This window comes from Tursiops truncatus, chromosome 1, assembly GCF_011762595.2.
Source record: "Tursiops truncatus isolate mTurTru1 chromosome 1, mTurTru1.mat.Y, whole genome shotgun sequence".
Lineage (NCBI taxonomy): Eukaryota > Metazoa > Chordata > Mammalia > Artiodactyla > Delphinidae > Tursiops > Tursiops truncatus.
The window spans coordinates 78,400,168-78,416,622 of record NC_047034.1 but is presented as its reverse complement, the minus strand read 5'-3'; the positions used below and the strand labels follow the sequence as shown (position 1 = coordinate 78,416,622).

General features: G+C 39.2%; 1 protein-coding gene across 2 annotated transcripts in view; it reads right to left on the bottom strand.

Moving 5' to 3' along the window:
- NOTCH2 (notch receptor 2) overlaps positions 1–16,455 on the bottom strand; it is a 177,736-nt gene that overhangs the window by 150,077 nt on the left and 11,204 nt on the right. The gene's annotated exons all lie outside the window — the stretch shown is intronic.

The window sequence follows — 16,455 nt, the reverse complement described above, 5'->3', positions numbered from 1 at the left end:
GCTCCATGGCAGAATTTTCACCTACCCAGAGCAGGCTGATTCAACTTCCCTTTTCAGGTTTTGTCAACATCTGTAAAGGTTCCATGGCATATTTCCTATCACATGAAAAGATAAGGCTCAATTCCCAGGCAATACAGTGCACTTTTAAGGAAGCAGCATGGTGTGAGGGACAAAGCAGTGGGCCAGGGGCTGAAAAGTCAGACATCTTGTCTTTGTACTGCCACTAATTTTCGTGCTCTTGAAAAATTACTGACTTTCCTAAGGCCTAAATTTTCTAATCTGTCTTTTAAAATGATTAGGTGACCTAAAGTCCCATCATCAAGAAGGCAGTAGCTTACAAACATTTTTACTGTGATCTACGGTAACAAATAGTCACATATATATGTACACAGCCAAAGCAAACATTTCAAGAAACAATGCTTACCCCTACCTTGTGATTCTTCTATTCGATTCGATTTTTTCCCAAAAAAGTGCAGTTTGAGACCTACCAAATTGGTTTCATGACCCACTAGTGGTCACAATCCGCAGTTTAAAAGGCATGGTAGTAAAGAGTGTGGTCTTGCAGTCAAACAGACCTAGCACCACTGTCAACTAGCTGCATCATCCTGGGTAAGTTACCAACCTTTTTAAAGTTCATCTTTTAAATGGAGATGAAAACACCAGGGTTGTTCTAAAGATTAAATGCGATAATGATTGTAAAGCACTTAACTGCACAGTATGTGACACAGAACAAACACTCAATAAAAAGTTATGGCGATGATTAATAATATCAATGTCATTATTACTAAATCCAAAGATTCCAAAAGAAAGTAAAAACAAGTAGAAGGAAGCTAGGAAAACAAACAGGCTCACCTTTGCAAGCGCTGATAACCAGAAGGACTGGGGGCCTCCCTGGTGGCGCAGTGGTTAAGAGTCCGCCTGCCAATGCGGGGGACACGGGTTCGAGCCCTGGTCCGGGAGGATCCCACATGCCACGGAGCAAGTAGGCCCATGTGCCACAACTGCTGAGCCTGCGCTCTGGAGCCCGCGAGCCACAACTACTGAAGCCTGCGTGCCTAGAGCCTGTGCTCCGCAACAGGAGAAGCCACCGCAGTGAGAGGCCTGCACACCACAGTGAGGAATAGCCCCGATCACCGCAACTAGAGAAAGCTCACGTGCGGCAACGAAGACCCAACGCAGCCTAATATAAAAACAAATAAATAAATTTTTTAAAAAAAGAAGGACTGATAATCAGGTTAATCCTGGCCTATGCTCATGGAAGTTTCACAAATGGAGGCATTTTTGCATGCTTTCTTCACAGTATCCCCTAACAACTGAAACACTCCAGAGGTGGAGGGGTGCAATGCCACCTGCTGAATGAATTAATACACCTGGAAACTCACCTCTACACACTGCAGGAACTATAAGAAGACACCAACTAAGCTTACGTAGCTCCCCAAACTTAAACACCTGAGGATGCTCTAAGCCAATGGTTCTTAAAGTGTTGTTCCCCAAACATTAGCAGCATCACCTGAGAACTTGTCAGAAACGTGAATGATCCGGTCCCATGCCAGGCCTACAGAATCAGAAACTCTGGGGGTGGGCTCAGCAATCTGTGTTCTAACAAACCCTCCAAAACTTGATGCACATTCAAGCTGGAATACTACTATTCCAAACAGTGATGACTTGGAACCCTATAGCAATCCCAGGGAGCTATACATACAAGCAAAGGGACTCCTGCAAAGTTTGCTTGTCCTAGGACTAGTTACTCGGCTAGCTCAACCAAGACTCTTTAGAGCCAGGTATAACCTCTAAGGAAGTTCTCAAGAATTGCTTCTCCTCTTCTTCTTCTCCTTAGCTCACCAATAGAAGCCTAAACTAGACAAAGAAGCACAAGGCCTCATTCTTAGAAGCAATGCAAAGCCTATTTCTTAATGGTCTCTTACCTAAGCACATTCCCTGGGCTCAAACTGTCCCACACCAGGACTTCGGTACCACAGCTCAGAGTGCTTCCTGAAACTCTGCATCAGCTCTCAAATAACGAGCTGGGTCTCACAACCAGTAAGCACACAGCAACCCTGGCACTGAAGTTACACAGCACTGCTCTATCCATACTGACCTTGCATTTTACTGCTTGCCAAATTAATGAGAACTTATTAAGCATCCATTGTGTGTACAGGTATATATATGCTCCAAAAAGAAGGTAATCAAATATTAAAACTCCAAAATCAAAGTCTGTAATCTGTTCCTAAATCAAAGAATACATTTGTATCACTAGATTTAGTCTACTCCTTTAGAAAGTCATGGAAAAGTTCGTTAATTTCTATAAAACCTAGAGAGGGCAGACAGCAGAAGCAAGAAGAACTACAATCCTGTATCCTGTGGAACAAAAACCACATTCACAGAAAGACAGACAAGATGAAAAGGCAGAGGGCTATGTACCAGATGAAGGCACAAGATAAAACCCCAGAAATACAGCTAAATGAAATGGAGATAGGCAACCTTCCAGAAAAAGAATTCAGAATAATGATAGTGAAGATGATCCAGGACCTTGGAAAAAGAATGGAGGCAAAGATCAATAAGATGCAAAAATATTTAACAAAAATCTAGAAGAATTAAAGGACAAACAAATAGAGATGAACAATACAATAACTGAAATGAAAAATACACTAGAAGGAACCAATAGAAGAATAACTGAGGCAAAAGAACGGATAAGTGACCTGGAAGAAAGAATGGTGGAATTCACTGCTGTGGAAAAAATACAGAAAAAAGAATGAAAAGAAATGAAGACAGCCTAAGAGACCTCTGGGACAACATTAAACTCAACAACATTTGTATTACAGGGGTCCCAGAAGGAGGAGAGATGGAGAAAGGACCCAAGAAAATATTTGAAGAGATTATAGTTGAAAACTTCCCTAACATGGGAAAGGAAATAGCCACCCAAGTCCAGGAAGTGCAGAGAGTCCCATACAGGATAAACCCAAGGAGAAATACACTGAGACACAGTAATCAAATTGGCAAAAATTAAAGACAAAGAAAAGTTATTGAAAGCAGCAAGGGAAAAACGACAAATAACATACAAGGGAACTCCCATAAGGTTAACAGCTGATTTCTCAGCAGAAACTCTACAAGCCAGAAGGGAGTGGCATGATATACTTAAAGTGATGAAAGGGAAGAACCTACAACCAAGATTACTCTACCCAGCAAGGATCTCATTCAGATTCAATGGAGAAATCAAAAGCTTTACAGACAAGCAAAAACTAAGAGAATTCAGCACCACCAAACCAGCTCTATAACAAATGCTAAAGCAACTTCTCTAAGTGGGAAACACAAGAGAAGAAAAAGACCTAGAAACACAAACCCCCAAAAATTAAGAAAATGGTAAGGGAACATACATATCAATAATTACCTTAAATGTGAATGGATTAAATGCACCAACCAAAAAGCACAGGCTTGCTGAATGGATACAAAAACAAGACCCATATATATGCTGTCTACAAGAGACCCACTTCAGACCTAGGGACACATAAAGACTGAAAGTGAGGGGATGGAAAAAGATATTCCATGCAAATGGAAATCAAAAGAAAGCCAGAGTAGCAATACACAGATAAAATAGATGTTAAAATAAAGAATGTTACAAGAGACAAGGAAGGACACTATGTAATGATAAAGGGATCAATCCAAGAAGAAAATAAAACAATTATAAATATATATGCACCCAACATAGGAGCACCTCAATACATAATGCAACTGCTAACAGCTATAAAAGAGGAAATCAACAGTAACACAATAATAGTGGGGGACTTTAACACCTCACTTACACCAACGGACAGATCATCCAAACAGAAAAGTAATAAGGAAACACAAGTTTTAAATGACACAATAGACCAGATAGGTTTAATTGATATTTATAGGACATTCCATCCCAAAACAGCAGATTACACTTTCTTCTCAAGTGTGCACGGAACATTCTCCAGGACAGATCACATCTTGGGTCACATATCAAGCCTCAGTAAATTTTAAAAAACTGAAATCATATCAAGCATCTTTTCTGACCACAACACTATGAGATTAGAAATCAATTACAGGGAAAAAAATGTAAAAAACACAAACACATGGAGGCTAAACAATACGTTACTAAATAACCAAGAGATCACTAAAGAAATCAAAGAGGATATCAAAAATTACCCAGAGACAAATGAAAATGAAAACACGATGATCCGAAACCTATGGGATGCAGCAAAAGCAGTTCTAAGAGAGAAGTTTATAGCTATACAAGCTTACCTCAAGAAACAAGAAAAATCTCAAATGAACAATCTACTGTTAAACCTAAAGGAACTAGAGAAAGAAGAACAAGCAAAACCCAAAGTTAGCAGAAGAAAAAATCATAAAGATCAGAGCAGAAAAAAATGAAATAGAAACAAAGAAAATAATAGCAAAGATCAATGAAACTAAAGGCTGGTTCTTTGAGAAGATAAACAAAATTGATAAACCATTAGCCAGACTCATCAAGAAGAAGAGGGAGAGGACTCAAATCAATAAAATTAGAAATGAAAAAGGAGAAGTTACAACAGACACCGCAGAAATACAAAGCATCCTAAGAGACTACTACAAGCAACTCTATGCCAATAAAATGGACAACCTGGAAGAAATGGACAAATTCTTGGAAAGGTATGACCTCCCAAGACTGGACCAGGAAGAAATAGAAAATTTGAACAGACCAATCACAAGTAATGAAATTGAAACTATGATTAAAAATCTTCCAACAAACAAAAGTCCAGGACCAGATGGCTTCACAGGTGAATTCTATCACACATTTAGAGAAGAGCTAACACCCATCCTTCTCAAACCCTTCCAAAATGTTGCAGAGAAAGGAAAACACCCACACTCATTCTATGAGGCCACCATCACCCTGATACCAAAACCAGACAAAGATATCACAAAAAAAGAAAATTACAGACCAACATAACTGATGAATATAGATGAAAAAGTCCTCAACAAAATACTAGCCAACAGAATCCAACAACACATTAAATGGATCATACACCATGATCAAGTGGGATTTATCCCAGAGATGCAAGGATTCTTCAATATACGCAAATCAATCAATGTGATACACCATATTAACAAACTGAGTAAGAAAAACCATATGATCGGACTTCCCTGGTGGCACAGTGGTTAAGAATCCGCCTGCCAATGCAGGGGACACGGGTTCGAGCCCTGGTCCAGGAAGATCCCACATGCCGCGGAGCAACTAAGCCTGTGCACCACAACTACTGAGCCGGCGCTCTAGAGCCCATGAGCCACAACTACTGATGCCCACGAGCCACAACTACTGAAGCCCACGCTCCACAAAAAAAGAAGCCACTGCAATGAGAAACCCGCACACCACAACAAAGAGTAGCCCCCGCTTGCCGCAACTAGGGAAAGCCCACTCACAGCAACAAAGATCCAACATAGCCAAAAATAAATAAATAAAATAAATTAAAAAAAAAAAGAAAAAACATATGATCATCTCAATAGATGCAGAAAAATATTTTGAGAAAATTCTACACCCATTTATGATAAAAACTCTCCAGAAAGTGGGCATAGAGGGAACCTACTTCAATAAAATAAAGGCCATATACCACAAACCCACAGCAAACACCATTCTCAGTGGTGAAAAACTGAAAGCATTTCCTCTAAGATCAGGAACAAGACAAGGATGTCCATTCTCACCACTATTATTCAACATAGTTTTGGAAGTCCTAGCCACAGCAATCAGAGAAGAAAAAGAAATAAAAGGAATACAAATTGGTAAAGAAGAAGTAAAACTTTCACTCTTTGCAGATGACATGATACTATATATAGAGAATCCTAAAGATGCCACCAGAAAACTACTAGAGCTCATCATTGAATCTGGTAAAGTTGCAGGATACAAATTTAATGAACAGAAATCTCTTGCATTCCTATACACTAATGATGAAAAAGAGAAAGTAAGGAAACACTCCCATTTACCATTGTAACAAAAAGAATAAAAAACCTAGGAATAAACCTACCTAGGGAGACAAAAGACCTGCATGCAGAAAACTATAAGACACTGATGAAAGAAATTAAAGATGACACAAACAGATGGAAAGATATACCATGTCCTTGGACTGGAAGAGTCAATATTGTGAAAATAACTATACTACCCAAGGCAATCTACAGATTCAATGCAATCCCTATCAAATTACCAATGGCATTTTTTACAGAACTAGAACAAAAAATCTTAAAATTTGTATGGAGATACAAAAGACCCCAAATAGCCAAAGCAGTCTTGAGGGAAAAAAACGGAGCTGGAGGAATCCGATTCCCTGACTTCAGACTATACTACAAAGCTACAGTAATCAAGACAATATGGTACTGGCACAAAAACAGAAATATAGATCAATGGAACAGAATAGAAAGCCCAGAGATAAACCCACGCAACTATGGTCAACAAATCTATGACAAAGGAGGCAAGAATATATAATGGAGAAAAGGCAGTCTTTTCAATAAGTGGTGCTGGGAAAACTGGACAGCTACATGTAAAAGAAATTAGAACACTCCCTAACACCATACACAAAAATAAACTCAAAATGGATTAGAGACTTAAATGTAAGACCGGGCACTATAAAAGTCTTAGAGGAAAACATAGGAAGAACACCCTTTGATATAAATCACAGCAAGATCTTTTTTGATCCACCTCCTAGAGTAATGGAAATAAAAACAAAAATGAACAAATGGGACCTAATGAAACTTAAAAGCTTTTGCACAGCAAAGGAAGCCATAAACAAGACCAAAAGACAACCCTCAGAATGGGAGAAAATATTTGCAAATGAAGCAACTGACAAAGGATTAATCTCCAAAATTTACAAGCAGCTCATGCAGCTCAATATTAAAAAAACAAACAACCCAATCCAAAAATGGGCAGAAGACCTAAATAGACATTTCTCCAAAGAAGACATACAGATGGCCAAGAAGCACATGAAAAGCTGCTCAACATTACTAATTATTAGAGAAATGCAAATCAAAACTACAATGAGGTATCACCTCACACCAGTTAGAATGGGCATTGTCAGAAAATCTACAAACAACAAATATTGGAGAGGGTGTGGACAAAAGGGAACCCTCTTGCACTGTTGGTGGGAATGTAAATTGATACAGCCACTATGGAGAACAGTATGGAGGTTCATTAAAGAACTAAAATTAGAATTACCATATGACCCAGCAATCCCACTACTGGGCATATACCCAGAGAAAACCATAATTCAAAAAGATACATGCACCCCAGTGTTCACTGCAACACTATTTACAATAGCCAGGTCATGGAAGCAACCTAAATGCCCATCGACAGACAAATGGATAAAGAAGATGTGGTACATATATACAATGGAATATTACTCAGCCATAAAAATGAACGGAATTGGGTCATTTGTAGAGACGTGGATGCATCTAGAGACTGTCATACAGAGTGAAGTAAGTCAGAAAGAGAAAAACAAATATCGTACATTAACGCATATATGTGGAACCTAAAAATGGTACAGATGAACCGGTTTGCAGGGCAGAAATTGAGACACAGATGTAGAGAGCAAACATATGGACACCAAGCGGTGGAAAGCGGCGGGGGCTGGGGGTGGTGGTGTGATGAATTGGGAGATTGGGATTGACATGTATACACTGATGTGTATAAAATTGATGACTAATAAGAAAATAAATAATACATAAAAATTTTTAAAATTTCTGTAAAACCTTACTTTTCCAAAAGGCACCTTAGTCAGAAGCCCTGCAGTGCTACAAGATTCTAGTTAGAAACAAAAAAAATTTAGAGAAAAAACAATGATTTTTATCAAAAGCAGAAAAATATAACTGCTGTCTTTCCACTCTGGAAAGAACTGCTAACGTAGCTTCCAAAGGCAAAAGGGTACCTTTTAAAAACAGAAAGATCCCAAATTTCTGTCAATAAAATGATGATCCAGTTATACATCAAGGAACAGACAGAAGACCTGGCTTCGGTTCTCCAACTATCCCTGGTACCTACAGTGTGACTTTGGATTTGGTCTCACAGGGTGTCTGCCTCAGTCTCCACAAATGAACACATGATCTTATAAAAGATATAATGCACATGAAAGTGCTTTGCCATCTATTAGATATTATCTTCTCAACATGTCAATTTATTCCTGTGAACTGATTCCTTCCCTCCAACTCAGTGACCAAAATGATTTATTTTAGAAAGTGCTCATAAGTGGTTTGACAGCAGGTGTAACAAAGGTGTAAGCTAAAAATGATACTGAATACTTTCATACACATACAGCAGCATGAAGCCATGGACATGAACAGTTATGACAAAGAAATGGGTTAGAAAAATGACCCAGAGTACATTGCCCTTCCTGGTTCCGGCAAAAATTTGAGCTGGAAAGACACGGTATCTAAAAAGGAAAACTAATGACAAACAAGAAGTAAAGTGAACTATTTCAAAACCTCAGAAAACCATAGTTTGAGAGCAAGGGGTCAGGGAGGGCTATGTTTTTGTTAGGTCTGACTTGCCCTTAGCTATGGGTGCACTGTCTTTTCATGTGGCCCCAAAGAAATAGCTGAGCCATTATTGTTGTTGATAATGATGAGCAGATGCTGATGGGATGATTGCACATCAACAGTTCTCAGACTCAGGTCTTGTGTAATTGGGTGTGTCGATCTATGTCACTCCACAGATGGTTATTAAACCAGTTACAACTTCCCTAAATCTTTTCACTAGAAGTGAACAACACTCTGGATGGTTATTCTCTGGTGCCAACTGAGAATAGGCACTATCATAAAATTTTTTTTTAAAACAGTTTCAAGGTTTATCCGTCCTCCTCCCAAGACACAAACACACGCATGCACACACGCACACTCTTAAACTTGGGATGTTTGTTTAATTCAAAAATCCAAATTATCAAATTTGAAATTTAAATACCATAAATACTTCTTTACTAGAGTGACTATAACAAGTCTATTAATTTCCACCTGGCACGAATAAAAAAAATATAATCAATTCCCAATTTTCTATCGACAAATGATATGCATTTTGGACAATCTATGTGCCTCAGGAACAATAACAATCCTGCTATCAAAGCTCCCCTCAGGTTGATGGAACACGGGGAATCCCAGCTTTCATAACATAGAATCACCAAATTCTTCCTAGTGAGAGAGGTGCAGCCCCACCCCCGATGCGGCTAGATGACAGTGACCTTTATCGAGGAAGCTCTCAACTGACCACAGGGCATGGCCAAATGTCCAACTGGACTGCTAGAGGAGACAAAATGGTCCATTTGGCAGTCTGTTGATACTGAGGTGTCAAACCTTCAACTAACTAATTGGCCACTCTTTGCAGTAAGCTTTCCTACACTGTACACCTGAAAGAACACTTGTTGAGATGGCTCCGTTGAATGAGAAGCACAACTTTTGAAATGCACTCTGTGGAAAGGCCAGCATACTTTCATGTACAAATAGACGTAACAAGCCACAGGCCCATATGTTTTTAGCCTCAGAATTAGCAAGCTAAACTGAAGTGCAATATGTGAATTTCATCATTTTTCTTTCTTTCCCCATGACCATTTGGCAGAGTTAAAATTTTAGCTATCATGCATTTTCTTCCCTAAAATGTATCAGTTACAGTTCCCACAGAAGCTAGCTATGCATTTCCTTGTGGGTGTATGCGTAAACTACCATAACAAAACATTTTCTATTTCCTCATTTTGATCAAAAGGAAAGAAGAAATGCTAAAGTGCACTTACATAAGTGAGAGTGCAAAACTGACATGCCTATCTGTATAAACAATTTATATTCTGTTTAAATTTGAGGTTATGATGATTAAGGAGAGAAATGCCAAGAGCTATGAAATAAAATTACATTAAGGGGTAGCCCATGCTGCACGCTCTTGAGAGACTTAAGAGAAACTTAAAGGAATAGCAAAGTCACTTCAGGCCACTCCGGAAGAACGAAGGCTTGAGACAGTAAAAACAGCTGGGGAAAAAATACTAAGAAACAGACACCAGAACACATAAAATGCTTGTAAATGAACACAACATTATGGACCCACCGGCAGAACATGTGGAAGCTGTGATGGGTTAAGGTGAGTCAGCCACACTCTCCAGCCTATTTCACTTTGGATCAACAGCAGCAGGGACAACTGGTTACTGCAGGCACAGAACAGCTTTAAGAAAAGCTAACTTACCCATCTAGAGAAAGACTCCTCAACCTCTGCTTCATTACTGTCATGCTCTAACTGACACAACTAATCAAACAAAAGGAAAGAGAATCCTTTCAAATCATGGGGAACAGAACTCAGATTTAGGGACATTATGGAGCAAGCAATGTGATATAATGAAACAAGAACTGCCCCAGAAATTAGACCTGGATTCTAATCATGGCTTTGCCATATACTCACCATGCAATCTAGAGGAATTCCCTTAAGCTATTTGAGACTCACTGTTCTCACCTGTAAAACTAAAATATCACCAGCCCTCCTTCCTCAGCAGATTTCATTTGTGGCTCAAATAAGATCATGTTGATAAAAGTGATTATAAACCAGGACGCACTATTTAATGTAAAATATTATTGTATGTAAAATTCCCAATCCAAAATTCTGTGAAACAGAAAAACTTCACCATCTAGCCCCCAAATGATAAACTATTACATGACTCAAATTAGATCACATACATCTATAGGATGAGACCAGCCTCAATGGGGATGGGAGGTATTATGTGTGTTAGGCTGGAGTAACCAACTTCAACCATTTTTTAAAATATTTCCCCACTGCTCTCCTAGTGTCTCAAAAATGCTCAGGAATTACAAGCAAGAGCGATAATCTCCTCACCCTCCCCTCGCCTTCTCTGGCACAGAAATCTGACATAGGCCACTTCACATGCCTGATTAGATAAGCTTTCCCAATGCTGAAAGCCAACTGCTTCTAACATTTCAAACCTGATTTCCATGAAGACTCAGGGGTGAAAGATGGAAACAAATAAGCCAACCAAGTAGATCCTCCTTATTGAAAGAGTTCTCCAGCTTTGATTTGAAATACTAAATGATTTTTTTCTATGAACCTAATTGCTTCTGAGGTGATAGGTGCAAGTTGCTGCAAACTGAGCAGACAAAAGTGTCAGAAAGGCTTTGGACTTACACACAATTAATCCTGCAAACTTTAAATTACTAAAATGACAGTGCTTTAGTCTGTTCTTTAGGTGATCCATAATCCTGCCTTGGCAATGGAGCAGAGTCTAAAGGGAATCATTAAAAGATATTAAAACAAGAAGTCCAGAGACAAGTATTCCCAGACTACATCTTCCAAAGGAGGAATTGCCATGAGACTAATGAAGTTTAAACTTTGGGGCCCCCTGCACTTGAGCGCCTATTCTGTGCCCAGAACCATGCAGTTAAGTATGCAGTTTCCAATATTTACAAACACTCCTGCAAGTTAGGTATTACTATTATTACAATTATATAAATCAGGGAATTGAGACTTAGAGAAGCTAAGTGGCTTGCCCAATACCCTTAGCCAAGAATCGGAGCCAGGCCTAGCTGGTTCCAAAACTCACCAGCTACGCTAAAGTAAACATCAAAATGTATTTGGAAGGGTATCTAAAAGTCATAAATAATCAGCCTTTACTGTCATTTACCTCTCATTATGCTTCATATCCCTGGGCATTCTCTCCTTCACCATTCAACTGGCAGCTGAACACAACTAAACCTGAAGGAGAAAGTCCAGTATGTCTGAAAGGACCCACATGTCTGATCATGCATGTTTAGACTGTATTTTAAAACAGAAGGGATTATCTGGGACTCTGTTGATGTCAAACATACTTCTCTCATCTATTAGTATTGATGACCATCAATTTTCAGTGACAAAGGAGATAATAAGGAAAATGTTCACAGAAAAGAAGAAAAGACAAGGTTATCCTCATGCTTTTTCTGTAACACTATGTGTAGAAATGCTACACACAGTTAATTTCAAAGTTCCCAGGCCTAGATAGGTTAGTACTGGGCAGTTTTAGTATTGGCTATGTCCACTTTCATATGCATTCCAATCATTTTACATGGTCTTTTATATCCCTTTCAGAAAGATACAATAAGAATACAAGCACACAGTCAAGAAAAGCCATCTGCAATTTAAAAGGCTGGCACAAACAGGACTCTGGATTGCCATTTTCAGACTTTCAAAATGTTTTTTATTCTTTTAAAAAAGCTACACATTCATCCCTAGTCTTAATCTACTAAAGAATTTCTTTTAAGATCAAGAAGTAATAGAGAAATGCTAGACAACTTTCCTTGGATTACAACAAATATAAACCCATCCCTCCCATTTTCAAAGCGATTTAGAAAGAACTGCAACTCGTCAAAATGGAATTTTGACATTTAAATAATTTTCACATTATGTAAATGTTCATTCAGAAGTCAGATGTTAAGAAGAGTAAAACTTAAGTCAACTTAATACAGAAAATATTACTAAATCCGAAGTTACACTATCTGTAGGGCTACAGGACTCTACCAAATGACAAAGGCGTCACTTAATAGTGGGTAAATGTGTGAGCTCTGGAGTCGGGCAAGGGGGGTTCCAGCTCCTGGTCTATACCAGCTCCTGGTCTTCATCACTAACTGGGTGACCTGGATGACCATGCCTTAATCTTTCAGTAAGTAAGAATTACAACACCGACTGTGAGGACTAAAGGAAACACATAAAGCACTTTTTCCCCAGGCATCTGTCACGTAATAAACCCTCAGTATATGGAAGCTCTTGTTACTTCTTATAAGCTCCACGAGGATAGAGGTTTTTGTCTGTTTCGTTCACTCTATTAATAAAGAAGCATGCCCCGGTCAGCTTTCATGCAAATACAGTTCCTCCAAAGTGACATTCACATTTATCTACATTAATTACATTCAAATGCTGCTACCCTTAGTATATACCTCCTCTCTTTTACTGTAAGTGGCTGCAGCTGCCTTTGCAGGATGATTTAAATTACTGGGAAATATTTTAAGTGTTTTAAGGGTATCTGAGTTAACATATGCACCACTTACATTTTCAGTGTGCTTACACATAATTATAAATATCTCAGACCATAAAAGAAAACCTTTCATAATACTCCCACAACTGAAAAACAAAGTCTTAGAAATAATTACAGAGGGAGCAGAAGGGAGTGGTAGGTAGAATACAGTTTACTAAATTGGCAAAATAAAATTTGGAGTTTTGTCTTAAAACAAAACAAAACAAAAAACCTGACAACCATTTGTTCAAGGCTGCCAAAACTTGAGAATAAGTAAACTGTCATGGGAAACAAATGTTAAAATATGAAACCCTTTTCTGAGAAAGTTACTCCACCAGTCCTGGCTAATCCAATTCTGAATCACTAACGACTCCAGTCCTGCTGGGTTGTCTTAACTACAAAGAAGTCCAAAGGGACAGGCAGGGTCTCACAGGCAAATATTTTCTCTGCTGTCACTGACATTTACAATATAGTCACACTTCTCTCCTCCCCCACCCTTCTCACTCCTTCACTGTTCCCTTTTCAGGTTTCAAAAATCAGAGGGTCAACATACTGATACATCATTCGACTAAGGAGTATAGAGGAGAGATGACTTGACTAGAAAACGAGAGCCTGGATTCTGGCCCCAACCTTGACCTAGCTCTGGGCCCTCTGGCCAGTCACTTGGGCTTTGCTTTCCTCATCTGTAAAACAACGATGGACTAGATGGGTGGTTCCCAGCCCGAGATCCCAAAATCTCCAGGAGCCCCTAAAGGTGTAATAACAGATCATGAGGTATTTCTATTATTCCAAAGAGATTCCATTAAGTGCTATAAGGCTAATTAAAACATCAAATGCATGGTGACACCAGATGGCACATGACGATGTTTATCATATCATAGGGAAGGGGGGAACAAGAGTGTTGGACCTGATATTGTCCTCAAAGCTACACCTCAGAAAAATCATAGTTTCTGTACTAAACATAATCCAACCACAAATGTCTGGTGAATAAATAAGGGGGAAATGATTGAATACGTATCAATACAATTTGTATAGTAGACAAATTCTCCAAATTGAAGATACACCCCATTAAGGGAACAGACTCAAATATAATACCCTTAAATATTTACAGGTTCATGGGAAACCAGTGAACAGTCTACATGCTGCAAACATGAAGCTCCTATTTCTCACCAAGGATCTGAATCACTCATCCACTTTTGATTAAATTAAAGTGAAAGCAACAAAAAGCCAGTCTAAACTGCAACATAAAATACACCACCAACAATAACTACTATTCACTGCACTCTTACTATGTGCCAGGCACCATACTACAAATATAACACTGATTAACTTATTTAATCCTCATAACAACCCTAGCAATTACACGCTGCTATTACCTTCATTTTATAAATAATGAAATTTAAGCATAGAGTGCTTAAGAAACAGGGACACAGGGCTAGTCAGTTAAGAGCCCTGCGTATCCCCGCCCTTTCTCCCTCTAAGCTGACAACTCCTTCTCAAAGAGAAGTCTCTCAAAACACAAAGAGAAATGTCCCCAAGCAGAGCCCTTAGGAGTTGGGCCATTGCTCTTGAGAGCAGGTTGCTGAGGAGCTCATAGCTGTGGCCCATTCTGGCTTAAAGACATCCTTAATGGAAACTCCCCTCTTCTCAACCCAAATTCAGTCTGCTTGTCCTGATGATAGAAATCAACTGAGAGAAGCCCAGGGCCATTAGTCAACTAAAATCAACCCGTTTATTCAGAAGGTACAAATGATTCCTAACAGCTGGCTCCTACATTCAGAGAACCTATGATGAAAAACATGCATTTTCAGTGTACTAGAATGAGTAAGGGTTAGGGAGACAAATAGACCAAAACAATCAGTCAATCAATCAGTCAATTCCAAACCTGCCACTTACTAACTGCATTATCCTGAGCATGTTACAGGTCTCAGTTTCCCCTACTCCCCATCTCAAAGGGTTGTTGTGCAGGGTAATCGTGTGAATGTACAGAAAGTGCCATGGCTGACTGCAGAGGCCCTAGAGCCAGAGGTCTGAATCCTCGCTCCATCCCTCACTAACCACATGATTGGCCCCAACACCCAAAGCTGCGAATCTAAGCTCCGATTTCCTTACCTGTAATATAGCTAATTACTGTCTACCCCAAAGGATAGCCACGCGAATTAAATGAGGAGATATATGTAAAGCCCCTAGGAGAAGGACGGACACATAGTAAGAAGTAAGCAATTTTTTTTAAAAAGCTGAGGTTTTAAAAGTCAAACCACAAATTTAAGTCCCAGCTCTGTTACTTATTATCTAGGGCTAAACAATGGTATACAAGCCAACTAACCCCTCAGAGGCTCAGTTTCAACCGAGATTTTGTAAAGATTAAAGGAGGCAATTGTGTAAGAGTGTTCTGTAAACTCTGCATTGCTATGTAAATGTTAGGGTTGTTTCACGTTTTATGTTAATTGTATCGAGTGGTCCTTTCAAATACTATCTTCATCTTTAAAATGGAAAAACTGAGGCAGAGAAATTTTAAGCCATAGAGGGAAGGCTGCTAATCCCAAAAGTAGGATGGAGAAAAGGATTGGGCCAAAATAAATTCAGATCATGACAAAGCAGAAAAGTAATAAGCCTTCAAGAGGAAAGATGAGAATAAACGTCCATTAACGTATGTTTTTAATCAGCAACTTCACCTGCTGATTAAGCCTCTCCGTGCACAGTCCAGGCGTAAGAATTCTCTAATTTCCTCCCAGAAACAGTATTAGACTTCAGGATGAGAAAGAGCTTCACTATCAAGCCTCTTTTCCCATCCGTAAGTTAATTTTGTGGCTGGGGCAAAGACCAGGGGACACAAACTGGAATCTAACTGTCTTTCTCTTAACCACACCTTAAAAAAAAAAAAAAGCTGCAATCTTACAGAGAGGTCTCCTTCTTTGGTTGGTCAGAAATGTCCTTGTTCCCCAGGTCTCCTCATGCTAAATACGGTAATAGCTGGCAAACACACAGCCCAGTAAATTCCAATGATACTTAAGAAAGAATTAATATTGCCTGAAATTACTCTGAATCAAATACTTAAGACCTACAGGGCTGCCACATAGAGCAGTTCAGCTGGAACTCTTATGCCAAAAGCAGCAGGATGCCTTAAGAACATACAAGCTTGGAAAAAAAAAAGCAAATCTACTCTTCTTTATTGCAACATTCTTCAGCAACAACACTGATCTCCTACCCACTGTGCACACAGCACTGCACTAGGGCAGTGGGAGGCTGGAGGGAGAAAGCTAAGAAACAGGTGGTGTTCGTGGGGTGCCAAAACAACAGGTTGATTCAGTCAGTTCTGTCCCACAACTAATCAATTTGGTGAAGGGAGAGGGGAAGGAATCTTAGTCATCCTGTTGGCCGACCAAACTGACTGGCTAGACCATTGCACAATTATCAATTAGGCCAAAATATCAGATTTAATAGTGCATATTAG